The sequence below is a fragment of the Dreissena polymorpha genome, chromosome 8, assembly GCF_020536995.1.
Source record: "Dreissena polymorpha isolate Duluth1 chromosome 8, UMN_Dpol_1.0, whole genome shotgun sequence".
Classification (NCBI taxonomy): Eukaryota; Metazoa; Mollusca; class Bivalvia; order Myida; family Dreissenidae; genus Dreissena; species Dreissena polymorpha.
In genome coordinates this window covers 1,805,362-1,827,778 of record NC_068362.1, presented here as the reverse complement: position 1 = coordinate 1,827,778, position 22,417 = coordinate 1,805,362, and positions in this window count along the sequence as shown.

The window sequence follows — 22,417 nt, the reverse complement described above, 5'->3', positions numbered from 1 at the left end:
GATAAAGCCCTGAAAAGTTACATCATACAAAAACAACAAAGGGCAATAACTCTTATTTAAGAAAGTGAAGGGTTGTGGTTCTTATGCATGGTTCTATAAATGAGATATAGCCCTGAAAAGTTACATCAGAAAATAACAATAACAAGAAAGGGCAATAACCGTTATGTAAGAAAGTATACGGTTATGGTTCTCGTGCATTGATAATTATACACCCATGAAGTTTCATGTTAAAATCTTGTATAGTATCTGAGATATAGCCCTAGTTACATCATACAAAACAACAAAGCGCAATAACTCTTATTTCAGAAAGCGACGGGTTATGTTTCTTGTGCATGGCACCTCTCCTCTGCTATATTTATACACCCATAAAGTTTCATGTTGAAAACTTATATTGAATTTCTGAGATAAAGCACTGAAAAGTTTGTGAGTGACTGCACTGGCAGACAGACCAACGGTACGTTTAAGTATATTTAGCGCACCCGGGGTACATTAAAGTATACTTAAGAGTACACGGGGTACTTTAAAGCATAACCCGAGCCGAACCGACAATTACCAATCGAGCTTATTGACATATTAAATAAATGATGATAGTGGTAACTATGATTGTGTGAAATATAATACAATAGTTTTCCTGAATTGAGTGTACATGTGAATTGGCTAAAATAATGATAAAAACACCGATTGGGATTATACATTTCTGGAACTGATCATAATCAGTTTTTAACTTTTTTAAGCTGAAATAATATATATATAAAATATATATAATCTGAAAATATTTTCTTAAATCAATGTTATATCTTTGTATTAAAAGACTGCAACACTCATGACTGTAAATTAGGCATTACCATATTTCTTTACAACGTAATGCATGTACATCATCGATATATATAACGTTTTAAACGAAAATCGTTTTAAAATTCAAATGTTTGCATGGTGTTAGAACTACTGTTTTGATATCTTTGTTGTGAACAATGTGTTTAGGTTCAACGTCCGAAAACAAGATGTCCGAAAATAACTGCAAGCTGTTAAAACGCGAAATTAAGTTGAATTGAAACAACAATGCGTTAAATATTATTTTTCAACAATCTGACATTTTTCACGGCGACTGATCGGAGCAATATCAAGGGGGGGGGGTACTGTGAAAATCGTCAGATCTCACGATCTGACAATATTGACGCTACACCGGTCTATTTCGTTTCCGTAGAGATAGCTAATGTCGTCCGTTTGTAAGCTCAAATGTGATTGGCTGACGGGTTCAATGGCTTATTCTAAAAATAAATGCTGCTCGAGCAGCATATTGCTGCTCGAGCAGGAATTTTGCTGCTCGAGCAGCATTTAAATGCTGCTCGACCAGTAAATTGCTGCTCGAGCAGCAATATGCTGCTCGAGCAGCATTTAAATGCTGCTCGAGCAGCATTTTTTTCTGCTCGAGCAGAAGTTAAAGTTTCAACCCCTTTGGTGCGCCATATTCATCGCCATCAATTAGAGATACGTATAGATCGAGGAGATTAACTGAGTAGAAACACAAACATCGCATTAAATATTTTGTAACGCCCCCCATTGACACATATTTTACTGCGGCTGTGGTTTACGCGCCCCACAGATTTTGAGGAGGCGTTTAATGAATGAAGTGTACACAGACTTGACACGCTTATAATGTCACTGTATTCAAATGTTACAATTAATTGACCGGAACTAATAATAAGTAGATAATATGTCTGATAACCAGGTCCTTGTACCATATCAACACAATTCAACTAATATACTCTGTTGCAAAAAAACGTGTGACCTGTGGGTTTTTACAGAAATATTCATACACTTTGGTCTGTAAAGTTACCGTGATAACTATCTTTTTTGTACACACGATTGAACTTTCGAATGTTATTTAACGATACAAAAAAATAAATTAATAAAGGCTTTACTTAGTCATCCTACAAAAGGCAAATAAATGTGGGGTAAATAAATGCAGATTATTATTATCTATAAATTTATTAAAACAGATATGCGGCTTTGAGGTTGGTTTGTGTTGATGGACAATAATCAGTGATATAAATGATATCAAAATTGCTGATGCTTCTATTCTATTCGCCTAAATAAGCAACAAGGACATTTGTGTTGTAAATACGTTTCTATTGGATAACAGATGTTTTTATCCATCTATTTTTTTCAAAACATCTGGCGTAAAAATTCCGCTGTGTGTTTCCTATTTTTATTTTCGTAACGAATAACTAAAAGCATGTCATCCGAGGTTGATTATATAATTAAAACTATATATTGGTATTGTATAACAAAACACACTTCACATTTTGTATCTTAAAATATATCGAGCCTATCGATCAATTATTAAATCCACTCTTATGATAATATGACGTACATTGGTTGTCTAAGATACATCGACATTACAATTTACTGTTTAATGAGTAAGCTCTATTATTGGTATTCGATATTAAAGTAGTTTACGTTTTTTTCGGATTGTCTTCAATTATTGATAGATCTATATCTTATTCAGGTGCGGCCTTGATAACTAAACATTGTTAACCGCACCTAGTACATGATAATCCTTAATCAAATACGAACAATTTGTATGTAAACCTTGCCTTGAAAGTGTACTGCAGTAGCCAGTTACATTTTCTGAAAGTATGAGAAATGGTTTGCTATTATGTTGTCTGACTCATAACGAGATATGAGTTTGAAACTAAAGCCTGTTTAAATGCGTCTTAATCAGCCTTATATGGTCAACCAAACCCAATCAAAAGAATCTTGTTCACGACGACGAAGACTCGGCAGTGTGAAAACTTAATAAAAAACAGTACAAAAGTATCAATATGTAAACAATCACATATATTGTTCAATGTGATTAAACGTACACCCGTTTATAAATTTAACAAATAATACAAGGTAACTTCGCATAAAATGGTTTTCAAAGTTTAAGGTTTCGATTGAATCTAAATAAGTGTGCAAGGATAAGCTAGGTTTGCATGTTAGCTACCAACGCACACAATTTCAGCGAAATACCACAATCCGATCTTTAAAGAAATTGTACAGATATCAGCTTTTTACACAATTTCAAAACGATATGCGCGTAAAAACTCAAGCTATTGAGTGGTTACTTATTTCATATTTTAACAACTGTGACCTAAACTTTGCTCGGCTGGTCCCAGATGGGTTACGAATGGAAGCTTCATACAAACAATATAAGCACATTGTCCCCTTTCACACTCAAGTTAATGAGCTTGAGGTGCTTTTTTAGGTTTATAGTTACAGTGAAATTGGCCTTCGACCGACACCGATCCAATCGAGACTAGCTCATTCACTCAGAGTGAACAAATCTTTGTTTACACCATTTATGTTACACTCATGCATGCCTTCAGTGAACTTTTTTTAAATGCTTAACAATTTAGAACCTTTAATGTGTGAGCTGAAAAATATTCCCGCAAACTTGGATATCCAGATCTGAGGAATACTGGGATAACCCGAGTATCCTTCAAGCGGATGTTATAATATTTCAAGGGACATGCAATGGTAGGCAACGCTACTATTACAAAACTGTCATCTCGAAGCAACATCTCAAGAATGGCGCTACGTACAGACGATTATTCATGACGGTCAGACCTTCAAAGGATAGTGTTCCTTCAGAGCAACGTGAGGGAAAGTAGCTCCAGACCAGACAGCCTAGATGGCCCACACATCCAGAGTTGTAATCATTTTGCATCACTAAACGATTAATATATTGTAGGAAACAGTACGTTAACAAATATAAGGTAGCCCATACCTCTAACGTCAGTGGTGTGAAATTGTTATTACATTATATATATATATATATATATATATATATATATATATATATATATATATACAGTCCACTCTCATTATCTCGAAGTCGGCGAGAACAAGAAAAAATATCGAGATAACGAGAGTTCGAGATATCCGATTTGGCGTTTTCAAAGAAAAAATGAGACGAATATTTAATTTGTTTTCAACATCTATATACCTGCTAAGTGGTATAACTAAAGCCGGCACCGTTTGGCATAATACTCTCTACTACCCTATCTATTACCTGATATATACGCGTTTTTACGAGGCACGATTAAATTAATGCTTAAAATGACGTTTTAAGTGTTACAGAATTGCATTATCACATGCGGTTATCATTTTTCTAAACTGTCGAGTAAACATCCGGTAATGTTGCTATTTAAAGTTATGATGCAATTGACGTCCAATCAAGACGAGGGTATTCCATCTGAACATGCGTAAATCACGTTCCGGAAAACTGAACTGTACATATACATTTTGTAGTTCTGCATCTTTGCGACGGTTTATATACGCACAAATATAACTCAATGAATTTTGGAATGTTGTTTGTAAAAACAATTAGTCTTTCGGCCTTTCGGCAGGCTGTGTATAAATTGCAGTTAAAGTGACAGTTAAAGTGACAGGCCTTACTCAAGTGTTTATGGCTAACGACATTACACAGATGTGATCATTGATGCAGTTAACGGATCATTTATCTACCGCACAGAATCGGGAGCAGCCGGGCGAAGCGGGTCGGTGAAGTTTCAAAGAAATTTTTTCTCACCTTTGCCGACTCTGTGACATTTATTCGCACTTCGAGATAAACCACAGTAAATACATGTAAATTCGGGACTCAGGACAAATTTTTATATCAAACGGACCTTCTAGCACAGAACATTATTTGGGGAAACATTAATTTGTATAGTGAAATGAAATAAAAATTTAAAAAGTATTTATATATGTTGAATGGTTTGCTTATTTAACTTGTTTACAAAAGTCATGTAAGTGTTCCAAGTGTACAAATGTTTGAAAATAGTATACAGTTTTGGCAAAAGCTAGATTTTGCAGATTTTCTTATATAATAAAAAAGAAACTTCACATATATTTGAAGGCCATTCTAAATTTCGATAAATCTGAGTTTTTACTTTATGATACACTGCTTTGAGGCCAGGAAAAAAACTTTTAAGAGTATAGTTTTGAAAAATATGTGTTAAAAAACATGAAAATTTCAATTTTTTCCATATTTTTTTTAGAACACTTCTGATTTTGTATTTAAATTTTGCTTAAAAACATACTGCATGTTGACAAAACACACAAAATATTGATAGCATGTTTTAATGGGATTTTATTAAGTGCAAAAGACATGTACATTTATAAAAAAAAATCAAAACATTTGGTTAACATCTTTTGTTGTGAAAAAGTGATTAAATCTGACAGAATGGCCCTACTTATTTAAAAAACTTGAACCCTTTCCCTATGCAATACAAACAAAACTGTTGCCATAACTTAACATCTAAAATTTGAGAAAATTTTTCATTTAGGCTTCATTATCCCCACGCTTTTCGGAGAAAAAGTGGGAATATTGTGGTTATCTCCGTCTTCCGTCCATCAGTCTGTCCGTCCTGGCCACTTTCTCCTCCTACACTATAAGCACTAGAACCTTGAGACTTACACACATGGTAGCTATGAGCATATGTGTGACCCTGCACTATTTGGAATTTTGATCTGACCCCTGGGTCAAAAGTTATGTGGGTTGAGGTGGGGCCGGGTCAGAGATTTTTACTCATTTTTTTTGCCCCCGGATCGAAAGATCGGGGGTATATTGTTTTTGGCCTGTCTGTCATTGTATGTGTGTGTGTGTGTGTGTGTCCCAAAACTTTAACCTTGGTCATAACTTTTGCAATATTCAAGATAGCAACTTGATATTTGGCATGCATGTGTATCTCATGGAGCTGCACATTTTGAGTGCACCGGAGACTACACCGAATGTTTTCAAATTGATACTGAACCTCTCTTATGGCAATACGGATAATCTCAACTATGCATGGCCCAATTACCAACCCTGGGGTGCCCCGCCCACATTGGCCACGCCCACATAGACCACGCCCACCCAAAATTGCCTTTTACTATAAATTCTTCATTTCTACACCGATTCACTTCAAATTGATACTGAACCTCTCTTATGACATTATGGTTAATCTCAACTATGCATGGCCCCATTACCAACCCTGGGGCACCCCGCCCACATAGGTCACGCCGACCCAAAATTGCCTTTTACTATAATTTCTTCATTTCTACACCGATTCACATTTAATTGATACCGAACTTCTCTTATGACAATACGTTCAATCTCAACTATGCATAGCCCATTACCAACCCTGGGGCACCCCTGGGTCAAACATGCGGCGTCGGGATACACGTCGGCCTCTGCCGCGCCATTTCTAGTTCAATATATTTCTAGTTCAATATATTTGAAATCACCCATATTTGTGTAAAGTTTGGAGAAAAATCAAGAAAAACTTATTTTAACAATGAAGTACATTTAAGTTGTTTGATGATATTTTCATGTATTTCAACGTTTCAAATGTCCAGATAAATACCCTATTTGTTCCCATTGAAAACCTTTATAACTTTAATTTTGCATTGTTATTTTGTGTTGGGCTTGAAGAAAAAAGATTGATCTGTATGCGAATGTTTACATTATATCTCACAATCATAACAATTTCCAATTTATCGACAGTGGTGACCGGGTTTTATCATTATTATATGATTATTAGTGCTTGTGATCATATTTCAGATGCCCAGGGGCCTTTATGGTTGGGTTAGGGAGGGGTGCTCCCTCCCTTCCTTAATTGATTTTTAGCTCCACTGGCCAAAGGCCAGCGGGGCTTATGTCATGGTTCTGTGTCCGTCCGTCCGTGCATTAACTTTTCCTTTAAACAACTTCTTCTCCTAAACTACTGATCCATTCTGATGAAATTTCTCAGTAATGTTCCTTGGGTGAACCTCTTTCAAATTTGTTCAAATTATGCGCCTGGGGTCAAATTTGACCCTGCTCTGGGGTAACAAAATTGAACGTATGCTTATATAATGCCTATTTTGTGAAATCTTTCAAAATCTTCTCATCCATAACCATTGGGCATAGTGCTATCAAATTTGGTATGTAGAGACATCTAATAGTCCTCTACCAAATTTGTTTAAATTATGCCCCTGGGGTCAAATTTGAAACTGCCCCGGGGGTCACAAAATTTAACATATGCTTATATAGGGTCTATTTTGTGAAAACTTTACATATCTTTTTGTCCATAACCATTGGGCCTAGGGCTACCAAATTTGGTATGTAGTGACATCTTATAGTCCTCTACCAAGTTTGTTCAAATTATGCCTCTGGGGTCAAGTTTGACCCTGCCCTGAGGGTCATAAATTTGAAAATATGCTTATATGAGGCCTATTTTGTGAAAACTGAAAAAATCTACTTGTCCATAACTGTATGGCATAGTGCTACCAAATTTGGTATGTATTGACATGTATTATTTCTCTTCTTAGTTTATACAAATTATGCCCCTGGGGTCAAATTTTGAAATTTCCCCGGGGGTCACAAAATTGAACATATGCTTATAAACTTAGGGTAAACTTTTAAAATCATTCTTATACATAACCATTGGGCCTAGGGCTACAAAATTTGGTATGAAGTGACATCTTATAGTCCTCTACCAAGTTTGTTCAAATTATGCCTCTGGGGTCAACTTTGACCCTGCCCCGGGTTGAATAAACGCTTATAAAGCGCCTATTTTGTGAAAATTTTAGAAATCTTCTTGTTGAAAACCATTCGGACTATGGCTACCAAATTTGGTTTACAACAAGGCTTTGTTCGATTTGTTCTGGTAAGGTTCAAAGCTGTAATTCATTTTTTGTCTTACCTGCTTGATATAGCAGTCACAGTAGCAGTTGGTGTATGTGCATTTTATGTGTGTCTCTGATCTTATCCAAACTGTGATTCGATAATTGAATATGCCATTTTTAATAGCTTACCACATATGTTCTCCATGTAGAGAAGCTGCAGCGCATGCGTTAACAAGAGATCAAAGGTCACATTTAGGGAGCTTTTTTGGCCAGTTCAGTTATCATTCATCAGGCAATATACCAAACAAGATATTCAAAAAACTTTGTAAATCTTATTTGTTTTCTACATTTGGATCTTTATCTTAAGTATTAACTTGTAATGACCACCAACACTTTAAAAATGATAGGCTATATATAAATTTAAGCTTGCTGTCTTAGTTCATTCTTGTATTATTATTGTGTCCTTTCTCTCACACTTATGTGTTTCAAATAATGTGTTAATAGATTCACATATATATAAATGTTTGAAAACTGATTACCAAAACAATTTGGGATGGATTAAAATAGATTCACATATATATAAATGTTTGAAAACTGATTACCAAAACAATTTGGGATAGATTAAGTACGGCATAAGTATATAGGCACATGATTTTTGTTGATTTTTACCAACAAAATATTTGTTGCAGCCAGTTCATGTGTCAACGAGCGCAAATTGTGAAAGATGGCTTGGAAAAATTCAGTTCAGAGTTCAAAGCGCCACCTTGCAACAAACAGCGCCATGGAAACAGCTGTGGAGTGTTTGCATTGATGGTAATAAATTAGCTAAATATATTTCTATATAAGAGTCACTTTGTCGTACTGTCGGTCGGTCTGTCGGTCTGTCCCAAAATTTCATCCGATCTTCACCAAACTTGGTCACAAGTTGTATCTTGATGATGTTTATGCCAAGTTTGAATATGGGTCATGCTGGGTCAAAAACTAGGTCACGGGGTCACTTAGTGTGTTTTAAACCGAAAGTTTGTCCGGACCATAACTGTCATTTATCGCTAGATTTTAAAATAATTTGGTACATTTGTTCACCATCATTGAACAGTGGGTTGCGTGAAAAAAGTACGTCAATATCTCCAAGATCAAGGTCACACTTGGAGTTCAAGGGTTAAATGCTTGTCCGGGCCATAACTTTATCATTTATTGTGAGATTTTAAAATCATTTGGCAAATTTGTTCACCATCATGGGACGGTGTGTCGCGCGAAAGAATTACTTCAGTATCTCGAAGGTCAAGGTCACACTTTGAGTTCAAAGATTAAAAATGGCCATAAATGAGCTTGTCTGGGCAATAACTATGTCATTCATTGTGAGATTTTTAAATCTTTGGCACACTTGTTCACCATCATTGGACGGTGTGTCGCGCGAAAGAATTACGTCTATAACTCCAAGTTCAAGGTCACACTTTGAGTTCAAAGGTAAAAAAAGGCCATAAATGAGCTTGTCAAGGCCATAACTATGTCATTCATTGTGAGATTTTAAAATCATTTGGCACATTTGTTCACCATTATTGGACGGTGTGTCGGACAAAAAAAATACGTCTATATCTGCAACGTCAAGGTCACACTGTGAGTTCAAAGGTCAAAATTGGCCATAAATGATCTTTTCCGGGCCATAACTATGTCATTTATTGTGAGATTTAAAAAATACATGGTACATTTGTTCACAGTCATTGGACTATGTGTCATGCGAAAGAATTATGTCGATAACTCCAAGGCCTAGGTCACACTTGGAGTTCAAAAGTAAAAAAATGGCCATAAATTTGGACTGCATGTCATGCTAAAGAATTCAAGAGTTCAAAGGTCGAAATGGCCATAAATGATAATGGCATTATCATTCTTAAAAATCGCCATAAATTTGATTCTATTTTTTTTGTGAAGACAGCATGCAAAATTGTCTGTGTCAATGCGGCACGCGGGGGTATTTGTCACGTCTGTGACAAAGCTCTAGTTTGCTTAGTAAAGATCTGCATTAACTTTTATTCAACAAAATAATGGGAGAATGTAGAATATAATCATCGTACCTTTCTGTTGGTGCATTGGTTTTTAGAGCCTTGCATTTTTAGTCCCCCCTTCGAAGAAGAGGGGGTATATTGCTTTGCTCATGTCGGTCGGTCCGTCCACCAGGTAGTTTCCAGATGATAACTCAAGAACGCTTCGGCCTAGGATCATGAAATTTCATAGGTACATTGATCGTGACTAGCAGATTACCCCTATTGATTTTGAGGTCACTAGGTCAAAGGTCAAGGTCACAGGTGAAGGTCACAGTTACTGGAAATAGGGATTTTAAGGAATTTTAAGGAAACAAGGGAAACAACTACCGTTTTTGCATGTTCTTTTTGTTACAGCATTTGCCTCCCTTGTAATATATTAAAATTTTACCAAATGTAAGACTAACTGCATTTTTGTAATGCATACTACTACTACTACTGCTACTGCTGCTGCTGCTGCTGCTGCTACTACTTCTACTATTGCTACTACTACTACTACTACTACTACTACTACTACTACTACTACTACTACTACTACTACTTCTACTACTTCTACTACTTCTACTACTACTACTACTACTACTACTACTACTACTACTACTACTAACTACTACTACTACTACTACTACTACTACTTCTACTACTACTACACCACCACCGCCACCGCCACCACCACCACCACCGTGACAAAAAAACGTATTCACACAATGGCTGCTACTACAACTTATAGCCCATATAGGGGGGCATGCATGTTTTACAAACAGCCCTTGTCTTTTAATTTATAAAGGACATGATATTTCATATGTAATATCATAACCTGAGGATCAAACTGTGTTATAGAGTCCACTTTTGTCAAATAACCCTGAAAAAAGGTTAAATAAGAAGATTACTCATATTTTAATTTATTAATGTGTCATATAATGAAAAAAGGCATTCTCTTTGCTCCATTATATTATTTTGTATGAAAAGTTGTTTTTCAGTGTCTTAATGTGAGTGTATATTTATGATGCATAAAACATGAATACTTTTCACTGTCAAACTATCGTTCCTGCAATTTTATTTTCAGAAATAGTATTTTTTGTGAACACTTAATCTAGTGAATATATGCTTTTCTTATTGCAAACAAATGTTGTTGTTTTTTAAGTTAAGTATGAATGACTTTTACTTTATTTCCAGACTGTTTGGTCATGAAAAAGCATCCCACAATGTTGCGACAGGCCCATGATTCAGTTTATCGAGACTAGTCGTGAGACGCAGACTTCTGATTCATGGAGTGCGGAAAACATATCTGTGCGACTCAATCACTCTACTGTAAAGACCTGCAAAAATGGATATTATCAATATGTGTTGTTGCTCGAAAATATATTTTTGTAGCAGGAAGTGCTTTGGGCTCGATTAATCTGAGAACTCAACAAATATTAATAAAATCCTTATGTGCCTTTTAGTTCTGAAAACAGAAGTAGCCAGTTGGTATTACACATCTCCTAAACAAGTACAGCACAATAAAACTTAAGGTTTTATAATCCTAAATTTTTATAACATCTTTATATCCACACAAAAATATTGATGATTGTGGTGCTCAGATTGCAAAACAACCTGATTGGCAAAAATAATGCAGATGGTTAGATTATGATAAGTGCAAGAAAAAAAGAATAACTCTGGAGATAATAATTGATATGATAATCATTGCTTGACATAATCACAATTGACCTAGATATTTATTTATGTAGTGGTGTATTTTTCACTCGCCTTAAGATTTCAAAAAGATATTGACTTAAAATAAATAATCCCGATGGCGTAAATGACTTATCATTTCATGTTCATGAACCGGTTTTAAAATATTTTGTAGACTTATCTGCTAGGCGGTGAGGACTTTTAGACCACCTGATAAACTTCAACTTTATTTGCCCTAGTCCAGTAACCGACTAAAGATATGCTAACATAATACTGATGAATTATGAGTCTGTTGTGTCAAGTCTATTTCAACGTTTAGACTAATAACAAGCAAATTCGTTAAATTGATATCCCCCGCCAAATAAATTTTGATTATTGACGGGTGCAGAACTAACAGAAAAGTTTATTTGAAGGGTTGTACTCTTATCTCACTTATTTAAAAGTAACAACATAAAAAAACAATTGGCAAAAACTCTTATTTAAGAAAGTGTAGGGTTATAGATTTTGTGCATGACACCTCTCCTTATTGATATCTTAACATCCATTAAATTTCATCTTTAAATCGTGTATAGTATCTGTGATATAGTCCTGTAAAGTAACATCAGACATGTACATATGTACTAGGGTTATGTTTCTTGTGCATGGCACTTATTCTCATTGACAATTATCCACCCATGAAATTTCATGTTGAAATCTTGTATTTATAGTTTCTGAGATAAAGCCCTGAAAAGTTACATCATACAAAAACAACAAAGGGCAATAACTCTTATTTAAGAAAGTGAAGGGTTGTGGTTCTTATGCATGGTTCTATAAATGAGATATAGCCCTGAAAAGTTACATCAGAAAATAACAATAACAAGAAAGGGCAATAACCGTTATGTAAGAAAGTATACGGTTATGGTTCTCGTTAATTGATAATTATACACCCATGAAGTTTCATGTTAAAATCTTGTATAGTATCTGAGATATAGCCCTAGTTACATCATACAAAAACAACAAAGCGCAATAACTCTTATTTCAGAAAGCGACGGGTTATGTTTCTTGTGCATGGCACCTCTCCTCTGCTATATTTATACACCCATAAAGTTTCATGTTGAAAACTTATATTGAATTTCTGAGATAAAGCACTGAAAAGTTTGTGAGTGACTGCACTGGCAGACAGACCAACGGTACGTTTAAGTATATTTAGCGCACCCGGGGTACATTAAAGTATACTTAAGAGTACACGGGGTACTTTAAAGCATAACCCGAGCCGAACCGACAATTACCAATCGAGCTTATTGACATATTAAATAAATGATGATAGTGGTAACTATGATTGTGTGAAATATAATACAATAGTTTTCCTGAATTGAGTGTACATGTGAATTAGCTAAAATAATGATAAAAACACCGATTGGGATTATACATTTCTGGAACTGATCATAATCAGTTTTTAACTTTTTTAAGCTGAAATAATATATATATATAATATATATAATCTGAAAATATTTTCTTAAATCAATGTTATATCTTTGTATTAAAAGACTGCAACACTCATGACTGTAAATTAGGCATTACCATTTTTCTTTACAACGTAATGCATGTACATCATCGATATATATAACATTTTAAACGAAAATCGTTTTAAAATTCAAATGTTTGCATGGTGTTAGAACTACTGTTTTGATATCTTTGTTGTGAACAATGTGTTTAGGTTCAACGTCCGAAAACAAGATGTCCGAAAATAACTGCAAGCTGTTAAAACGCGAAATTAAGTTGAATTGAAACAACTATGCGTTAAATATTATTTTTCAACAATCTGACATTTTTCACGGCGACTGATCGGAGCAATATCACGGGGGGGGGGGTACTGTGAAAATCGTCAGATCTCACGATCTGACAATATTGACGCTACACCGGTCTATTTCGTTTCCGTAGAGATAGCTAATGTCGTCCGTTTGTAAGCTCTAATTTGATTGGCTGACGGGGTCAATGGCTTATTCTAAAAATAAATGCTGCTCGAGCAGCATATTGCTGCTCGAGCAGGAATTTTGCTGCTCGAGCAGCATTTAAATGCTGCTCGACCAGTAAATTGCTGCTCGAGCAGAAATATGCTGCTCGAGCAGCATTTAAATGCTGCTCGAGCAGCATTTTTTTCTGCTCGAGCAGAAGTTAAAGTTTCAACCCCTTTGGTGCGCCATATTCATCGCCATCAATTAGAGATACGTATAGATCGAGGAGATTAACTGAGTAGAAACACAAACATCGCATTAAATATTTTGTAACCCCCCCCCCCCCATTGACACATATTTTACTGCGGCTGTGGTTTACGCGCCCCACAGATTTTGAGGAGGCGTTTTATGAATGAAGTGTACACAGACTTGACACGCTTATAATGTCACTGTATTCAAATGTTACAATTAATTGACCGGAACTATTAATAAGTAGATAATATGTCTGATAACCAGGTCCATGTACCATATCAACACAATTCAACTAATATACTCTGTTGCACAAAACGTGTGACATGTGAGTTTTTACAGAAATATTCATACACTTTGGTCTGTAAAGTTACCGTGATAACTATCTTCTTTGTACACACGATTGAACTTTCGAATGTTATTTAACGATACAAAAAAATAAATTAATAAAGGCTTTACTTAGTCATCCTACAAAAGGCAAATAAATGTGGGGTAAATAAATGCAGATTATTATTATCTTTAAATTTATTAAAACAGATATGCGGCTTTGAGGTTGGTTTGTGTTGATGGACAATAATCAGTGATATAAATGATATCAAAATTGCTGATGCTTCTATTCTATTCGCCTAAATAAGCAACAAGGACATTTGTGTTGTAAATACGTTTCTATTGGATAACAGATGTTTTTATCCATCTATTTTTTTCAAAACATCTGGCGTAAAAATTCCGCTGTGTGTTTCCTATTTTTATTTTCGTAACGAATAACTAAAAGCATAGTTTTTATTATATAATTAAAACTATATATTGGTATTGTATAACAAAACACACTTCACATTTTGTATCTTAAAATATATCGAGCCTATCGATCATTTATTAAATCCACTCTTATGATAATATGACGTACATTGGTTGTCTAAGATACATCGACATTACAATTTACTGTTTAATGAGTAAGCTCTATTATTGGTATTCGATATTAAAGTAGTTTACGTTTTTTTCGGATTGTCTTCAATTATTGATAGATCTATATCTTATTCAGGTGCGGCATTGATAACTAAACATTGTTAACCGCACCTAGTACATGATAATCCTTAATCAAATACGAACAATTTGTATGTAAACCTTGCCTTGAAAATGTACTGCAGTAGCCAGTTACATTTTCTGAAAGTATGAGAAATGGTTTGCTATTATGTTGTCTGACTCATAACGAGATATGAGTTTGAAACGAAAGCCTGTTTAAATGCGTCTTAATCAGCCTTATATGGTCAACCAAACCCAATCAAAACAATCTTGTTCACGACGACGAAGACTCGGCAGTGTGAAAACTTAATAAAAAACAGTACAAAAGTATCAATATGTAAACAATCACATATATTGTTCAATGTGATTAAACGTACACCCGTTTATAAATTTAACAAATAATACAAGGTAACTTCGCATAAAATGGTTTTCAAAGTTTAAGGTTTCGATTGAATCTAAATAAGTGTGCAAGGATAAGCTAGGTTTGCATGTTAGCTACCAACGCACACAATTTCAGCGAAATACCACAATCCGATCTTTAAAGAAATTGTACAGATATCAGCTTTTTACACAATTTCAAAACGATATGCGCGTAAAAACTCAAGCTATTGAGTGGTTACTTATTTCATATTTTAACAACTGTGACCTAAACTTTGCTCGGCTGGTCCCAGATGGGTTACGAATGGAAGCTTCATACAAACAATATAAGCACATTGTCCCCTTTCATACTCAAGTTAATGAGCTTGAGGTACTTTTTTAGGTTTATAGTTACAGTGAAATTGGCCTTCGACCGACACCGATCCAATCGAGACTAGCTCATTCACTCAGAGTGAACAAATCTTTGTTTACACCATTTATGTTACACTCATGCATGCCTTCAGTGAACTTTTTTTTAAATGCTTAACAATTTAGAACCTTTAATGTGTGAGCTGAAAAATGTTCCCACAAACTTGGATATCCAGATCTGAGGAATACTGGGATAACCCGAGTATCCTTCAAGCGGATGTTATAATATTTCAAGGGACATGCAATGGTAGGCAACGCTACTATTACAAAACTGTCATCTCGAAGCAACATCTCAAGAATGGAGTTTCTATCCAACTGCGATACGTACAGACGATTATTCATGACGGTCAGACCTTCAAAGGATAGTGTTCCTTCAGAGCAACGTGAGGGAAAGTAGCTCCAGACCAGACAGCCTAGATGGCCCACACATCCAGAGTTGTAATCATTTTGCATCACTAAACGATTAATATATTGTAGGAAACAGTACGTTAACAAATATAAGGTAGCCCATACCTCTAACGTCAGTGGTGTGAAATTGTTATTACATTATATATATATATATATATATATATATATATATATATATATATATATATATATATATATATATATATATATATATCTATATATATATATATATATATATATATATATATATATATATATATATATATATATATATATATATATATATATATATATATACAGTCCACTCTCATTATCTCGAAGTCGGCGAGAACAAGAAAAAATATCGAGATAACGAGAGTTCGAGATATCCGATTTGGCGTTTTCAAAGAAAAAATGAGACGAATATTTAATTTGTTTTCAACATCTATATACCTGCTAAGTGGTATAACTAAAGCCGGCACCGTTTGGCATAATACTCTCTACTACCCTATCTATTACCTGATATATACGCGTTTTTACGAGGCACGATTAAATTAATGCTTAAAATGACGTTTTAAGTGTTACAGAATTGCATTATCACATGCGGTTATCATTTTTCTAAACTGTCGAGTAAACATCCGGTAATGTTGCTATTTAAAGTTATGATGCAATTGACGTCCAATCAAGACGAGGGTATTCCATCTGAACATGCGTAAATCACGTTCCGGAATACTGAACTGTACATATACATTTTGTAGTTCTGCATCTTTGCGACGGTTTATATACGCAAAAAATTTTCGGCCTTTCGGCAGGCTGTGTATTAATTGCAGTTAAAGTGACAGTTAAAGTGACAGGCCTTACTCAAGTGTTTATGGCTAACGGCATTACACACATGTGATCATTGATGCAGTTAACGGATCATTTATCTACCGCACAGAATCGGGAGCAGCCGGGCGAAGCGGGTCGGTGAAGTTTCAAAGAAATTTTTTCTCACCTTTGCCGACTCTGTGACATTTATTCGCACTTCGAGATAAACCACAGTAAATACATGTAAATTCGGGACTCGGGACAAATTTTTATATCGAGATATCGAATTATTCGACATAACGAAAATCGAGATATGCGATGTTTATTAATATAGATAAAGAAGGAAAAAAGTTGGGACATTGAGCTTACTTCGACATATCGAGAAAATCGAGATATCCGATGTCGAGATAACGAGAGTGGACTGTATATAGAATTATATCAACCGTTTTACTAGAACCAGCGTTAAAACATTTCATTCATAAAATTACGTATAGCTATATTCAACTGGATGGACTGTTCCATTTTTGGGCCATTGCTACGAATTTGCTTTGATGAGAATAAAAGTAAAATTTACATAGTATAAAAACTGTGTGAGTCGTTTGTGTATACACTTGGTCATCAATTATGGGCGTAAGCTTTTCAAAATGATGACTGAAATACAAGCCAATCGAAACGCCCCCTTCACACTTGCGGATGTTGTTTAGCGGATTTTATTGATATGAATAAAAAATTATAATAAGCAAACCACAATAGTTATCCATGATAGTGTTGATGATCATAAAAACATGCAGATAGCAGATATCCTGAGCATATTAAGATTCCCTGTTTAAAGGAAAGAGCTCAAGTTAACCTCGGTAAGGAATCGAACTACCGGTATATGTACGATAATAAATCACAAACATTTTTCCGAATTATGTAACCAACACTAGACCAGAACCAGAACGCCAACAATATATAAATTGAGATAGCACATATACTTTTCTTTCACCGGGCCCTTAATATTGATTTTTTATTACAAGACCAGCTCAACTCACAAGGCAAAGCTAAGTTTTTTCAAACCTGACCTGCTAAAACCCAAAACTCAATGTATTAATTTTTGCGCATATAATTTAACAACTCTTATTTTCAGCCCCAATACCGCCCCATACACAAAATAATAAAAGGCGATGACATTGTTTTACAAGCGATTTACACTTAGATCTGACAAGTTACCGTATTAACCATCTTTTTGGCGCACATATGTATGTACCAGGCCAAATGCAGTGCTTTTTTCGGTTTATAGTAACTGTGAAATTTACCTTCGACCGACGCCAATCCAATCGAGACTAGCTCATTCACTCAGAGTGAACAAATCATAATTGTTTACATCATTTATGTTGCACTCGTGCATGCCTTCAGTGATTTAAAACTTTTTTTAAATGCCTAACAATTTAGAACCTTTAATGTGTGAGCTGAAAAATGTTCCCGACAACTTATATAATCAGATCTGAGGAATACTGAGATAACCAGAGTATCCTTCAAGCGGATGTTATAATATTTCAAGGGACATGCAATGGTAGGCAACGCTACTATTACAAAACAGTCATCTCAAAGCGACATCTCAAGAATGGAGTTCCTAGCCCACTGCGCTACATAAGACGAGTATTCATGACGGTCAGACCTTCAAAGGAGTGTGTTCCTCCAGTGCAACGTGAGGGTAAGTAGCTCCAGACCAGACAGCCTAGATGGCCCACACATCCAAAATTGTAATCATTTTGCATCACTTAACGATTAATATATTGTAGGAAAACAGTACGTTAACAAATATAAGGTAATCCATACCTCTAACGTCAGTGGTGTGAAATTGTAATTACATTATATATATATATAGAATTAAATCAACTGTTTTACTAGAACCAGCGTAAAAACATTTCATTCATAAAATTACGTATAGCTATATTTAACTGGATGGACTGTTCCATTTTTGGGCCATTGCTACAAATTTGCTTTGATGATAATAAAAGTAAAATTTACATAGTATAAAAACTGTGTAAGTCGTTTGTGTATACACTTGGCCATCAATTATGGGCGTAAGCTTTTCAAAATGATGACTGAAATACAAGCCAATCGAAACGCCCCCTTCACACTTGCGGATGTTGTTTAGCGGATTTTATTGATATGAATAAAAAATTATAATAAGCAAACCACAATAGTTATCCATGATAGTGTTGATGATCATAAAAACATGCAGATAGCAGATATCCTGAGCATATTAAGATTCCCTGTTAAAAGGAAAGAGCTCAAAATAACCTCGGTAAGGAATCGAACTACCGGTAAATGGACGATAATAAATCACAAACATTTTTTCCGAATTATGTTACCAACACTAGACCAGAACCAGAACGCCAACAATGTATTAATTGAGATAGCACATATACTTTTCTTTCACCGGGCCCTTAATATTGATTTTTTTATTACAAAACCAGCTCAACTCACAAGGCAAAGCTAAGTTTTTTCAAACCTGACCTGCTAAAACCCAAAACTCAATGTATTAATTTTTGCGCATATAATTTAACAACTCTTATTTTCAGCCCCCATACCGCCCCATACCAAAATAATAAAAGGCGATGACATTGTATTACAAGCGATTTACACTTAGATCTGACAAGTTGCCGTAATAACCATCTTTTTGGCGCACATATGTATGTACCAGGCCAAATGATAATATCCAATCATTTACTTTAGTCACCTTTTAAAGTTTGATAAAATTGCCTTGACATATCTCTACCCAATTATAATACATCAGTGGATTACGATCATCAAAACAATTTGACTTTCTTTTAATGGCAGACGAAGTTGGTGCGAAATTAACAGAACATGTCCGTGTATTAAAAAATTTACTTGAAAGACATGTTTGAATAGTATTATGCCACTACTTCACATTAACGTTGGAGACCCTGATATTTTAAAGTATTATCGCATGCCGCATCTGAAAACTTTTTAAGCTCTGTCCATTAATATCATTTTTTAACTCCGCCCACATTTGAATTTATCATTATGTTGTGCAGCGTTCAATGCTTTCTTTGTCCCGCACATACTGAGAACTACTTTTTTGTAGGCGTGACATGTCGCTTACGCCACTTAAATGTAAACACACTGAACCGTTCATATTGTATTCAGAACATTTATAAACAGTAAGTAATAATTTAAAGTTATAGCATTTACTTAATACGTTTTAATAAAAAAAAAACATGACAGCTTTGATCAAAAGAAGAATTCAGGACAACTTATGCTTTAAAGATGCAAATGCTTTCCTTTTTGTGTCACTCTTTAAATAGCAAGGCAAAAAAGTGACTATCATACAGCATAAATTAATGTCGACAAAGACAAATTCTAAATGATAAAGATTCTTTCTTAGTCAATACATGTCATACCTAATAAAATACATGAACTGTTCCATTTTTAAGTGTCTGAAATCAAAATTGTACACAAAACTGGTTCTGTCTCTACATCTTAAAAACAAACAGAAAATGTTTGTTCACACTGGTATTCTGGTAGTCTAGTCAACCTGAAAATGAAGTAAAGAAATCGTTATAAAAACATCATTAAACACTCATTGCATAACTACTTTAAAAACAAAAATCTAGATCTATAAACATAAAACCAAAAACTATTCTAAATAATAAATGTGTTCAAAAAAGTTTTACCTAGTTGTGAAGCTTTGTCGGAATGCAGAGCGACTATATCTTGAATTGTTTGAGATGCAGAGAAAAACTGAGACCGGTGCAACGGATAAGTCTTGAACTGTGTCGCCAAAAATTTGAGCGAATGATCATAACCCTTTGAAATTTTTGGCCCCAACTTTCTGCAATTAAAATTATAAAAAAAACACTAAAATACTATAATAAAATAAAACAAATCCAACATGAGACAAAATGTCAAAATAGAGATTATTAAAATAATATTTTATAGCACAACTTGAACGAATTACAATTTCGACAGGCACTTAATATCATTATCAGAAAAATGATATTATAGGCAATAAACAACTTTAAATGAAAAGAAATCAAAATTTCTTTAAACTTAAAACCTTTTAATAGTAGACTCGCTGCTTTTTTCCTCATTAGCAAATAGCTGTTTTTGCACAAATTTAAGAAATTTGCAATGCAAATGTTCAATATTTAAAAAAAGTTAGCGACTAATTTTTGTCACATTTTTTAACAGTTAGCAACTAATTTTTTTGCACAATTTAGAACAGTTTGAGACTCATAATTTCACACATTTGAACAATGCGCAACTATCTTTTTCACAATTTTGGACAGTCACACTCATTTGTTCACAATTTTACACAGTGTGCAACTAATTTTTTTCACAGTGTTCAACATTGCGGAATTTTGAACAGTCACAATTCATTTCTTCACAATTTGGAACAATGTGCAACTAATTTTTCACAAGTTTCAAAATTGCACGACTCATTTCTCGCAATTTTGAACAGTGCGTGACTCATGTTTTCACAATTTCCAAATGTTTGCGACTGATATCTTCAGAATGTTGAACCATTCGCGACTCATTTGTTCACAATTTGAATAGTAACAACCCATTTTTCACAATTGTGAACAGTGCGCGACTATTTTTTTACATTTAAACAGTGCGCGAGTATTTTTTTCACAAAATTAGGGGGCCGAGGTTGCTGCACAAAGATGAAAAAGCCCACTGCCAGAAACTATATCCAAAAAACAGCCCATGGCTTATCGGAGCTTAACAGTCCATTCTACTTTCAACACCCACACAAACCAATGACAGTAGGACTACTGGCACTGGCCGTTGTTTCATCAGCATGGGTGTCAAAATAGCATATATAATGAAACATGTGTAATGTGCATGTATACATAACGATGACACTTACCAACCACTCGACCATGGTGCAGACGATGTTTGATTCATGATGCTCTCCACTGTTCATTGGACACAAGAACGTACAAAACATCATTAATCTTAGCATAATATATCTCCTACTCCAAACACACAGCTTGGAAAATAGCTGAATATTGCACAAAAGCAGCTTCCATAGTAAGTTCCAGAAACTCGAAATCCACAAGCAGTCGCGTTCCCCACCCACTATGACTTCGAACGCGAAGGCATGTTTTTCGGGGAATCCGTTATCATCTCTCAACTGAACGTAAACTACGGAGATGGACAAGTTGAAAAATCCATCACTTCCAATTTCCTTACTACGTTAAAATCTCGTTCCATTCGGCTTTTGTCTTTATTGTTTCAAATTTTCACACGACACATTCGCTTTGAAAATAGCGGTTAGCGTGTACTTGAAAGTACAAGTAAGTAAGGTAAGTAAGTAAATATTTTATTAAAGTGACAAGTGAAAACATATATAGAATTAACAACAGAAAATTACAAAAAGGCATGCACCCGGCCCAAATGGGCCCATAAGTCACATAATACATGATAAAACTGTTTTGTTATTTGTCTGTTGGTGTTAATAAAGAACGACACTGAAGTGTTCTAACTACTTTTAATAAGCACCAATATAACAGTATGCGAATACAATAGATTTAACACGATGGAAAGCTGGTATGAGAGAGAGCGCAGAGCTCCAGTGTATGTATGTTTATAGGTACAGTCAGCTAAGTACATCACGTGACTTAAACCTGGTAAACTCTATAATATTAGAACATCTCCCCCTTTTAAATCAAATTAATTCCAAAATGTAAAACACAACAAATCTAACTTGTACAAGCGCAGTTAACAGCAAAAAATGAAATTGTTGCTTTAATCAGAATACAATTACTTGAATGAAATTCCTGGTAATGTCATATCCTTGTAAGTAACAGATCTTATCAGAAGCATTTAGGGGAGAACAATTATAACTGTCACAGTTGTTTCACATTT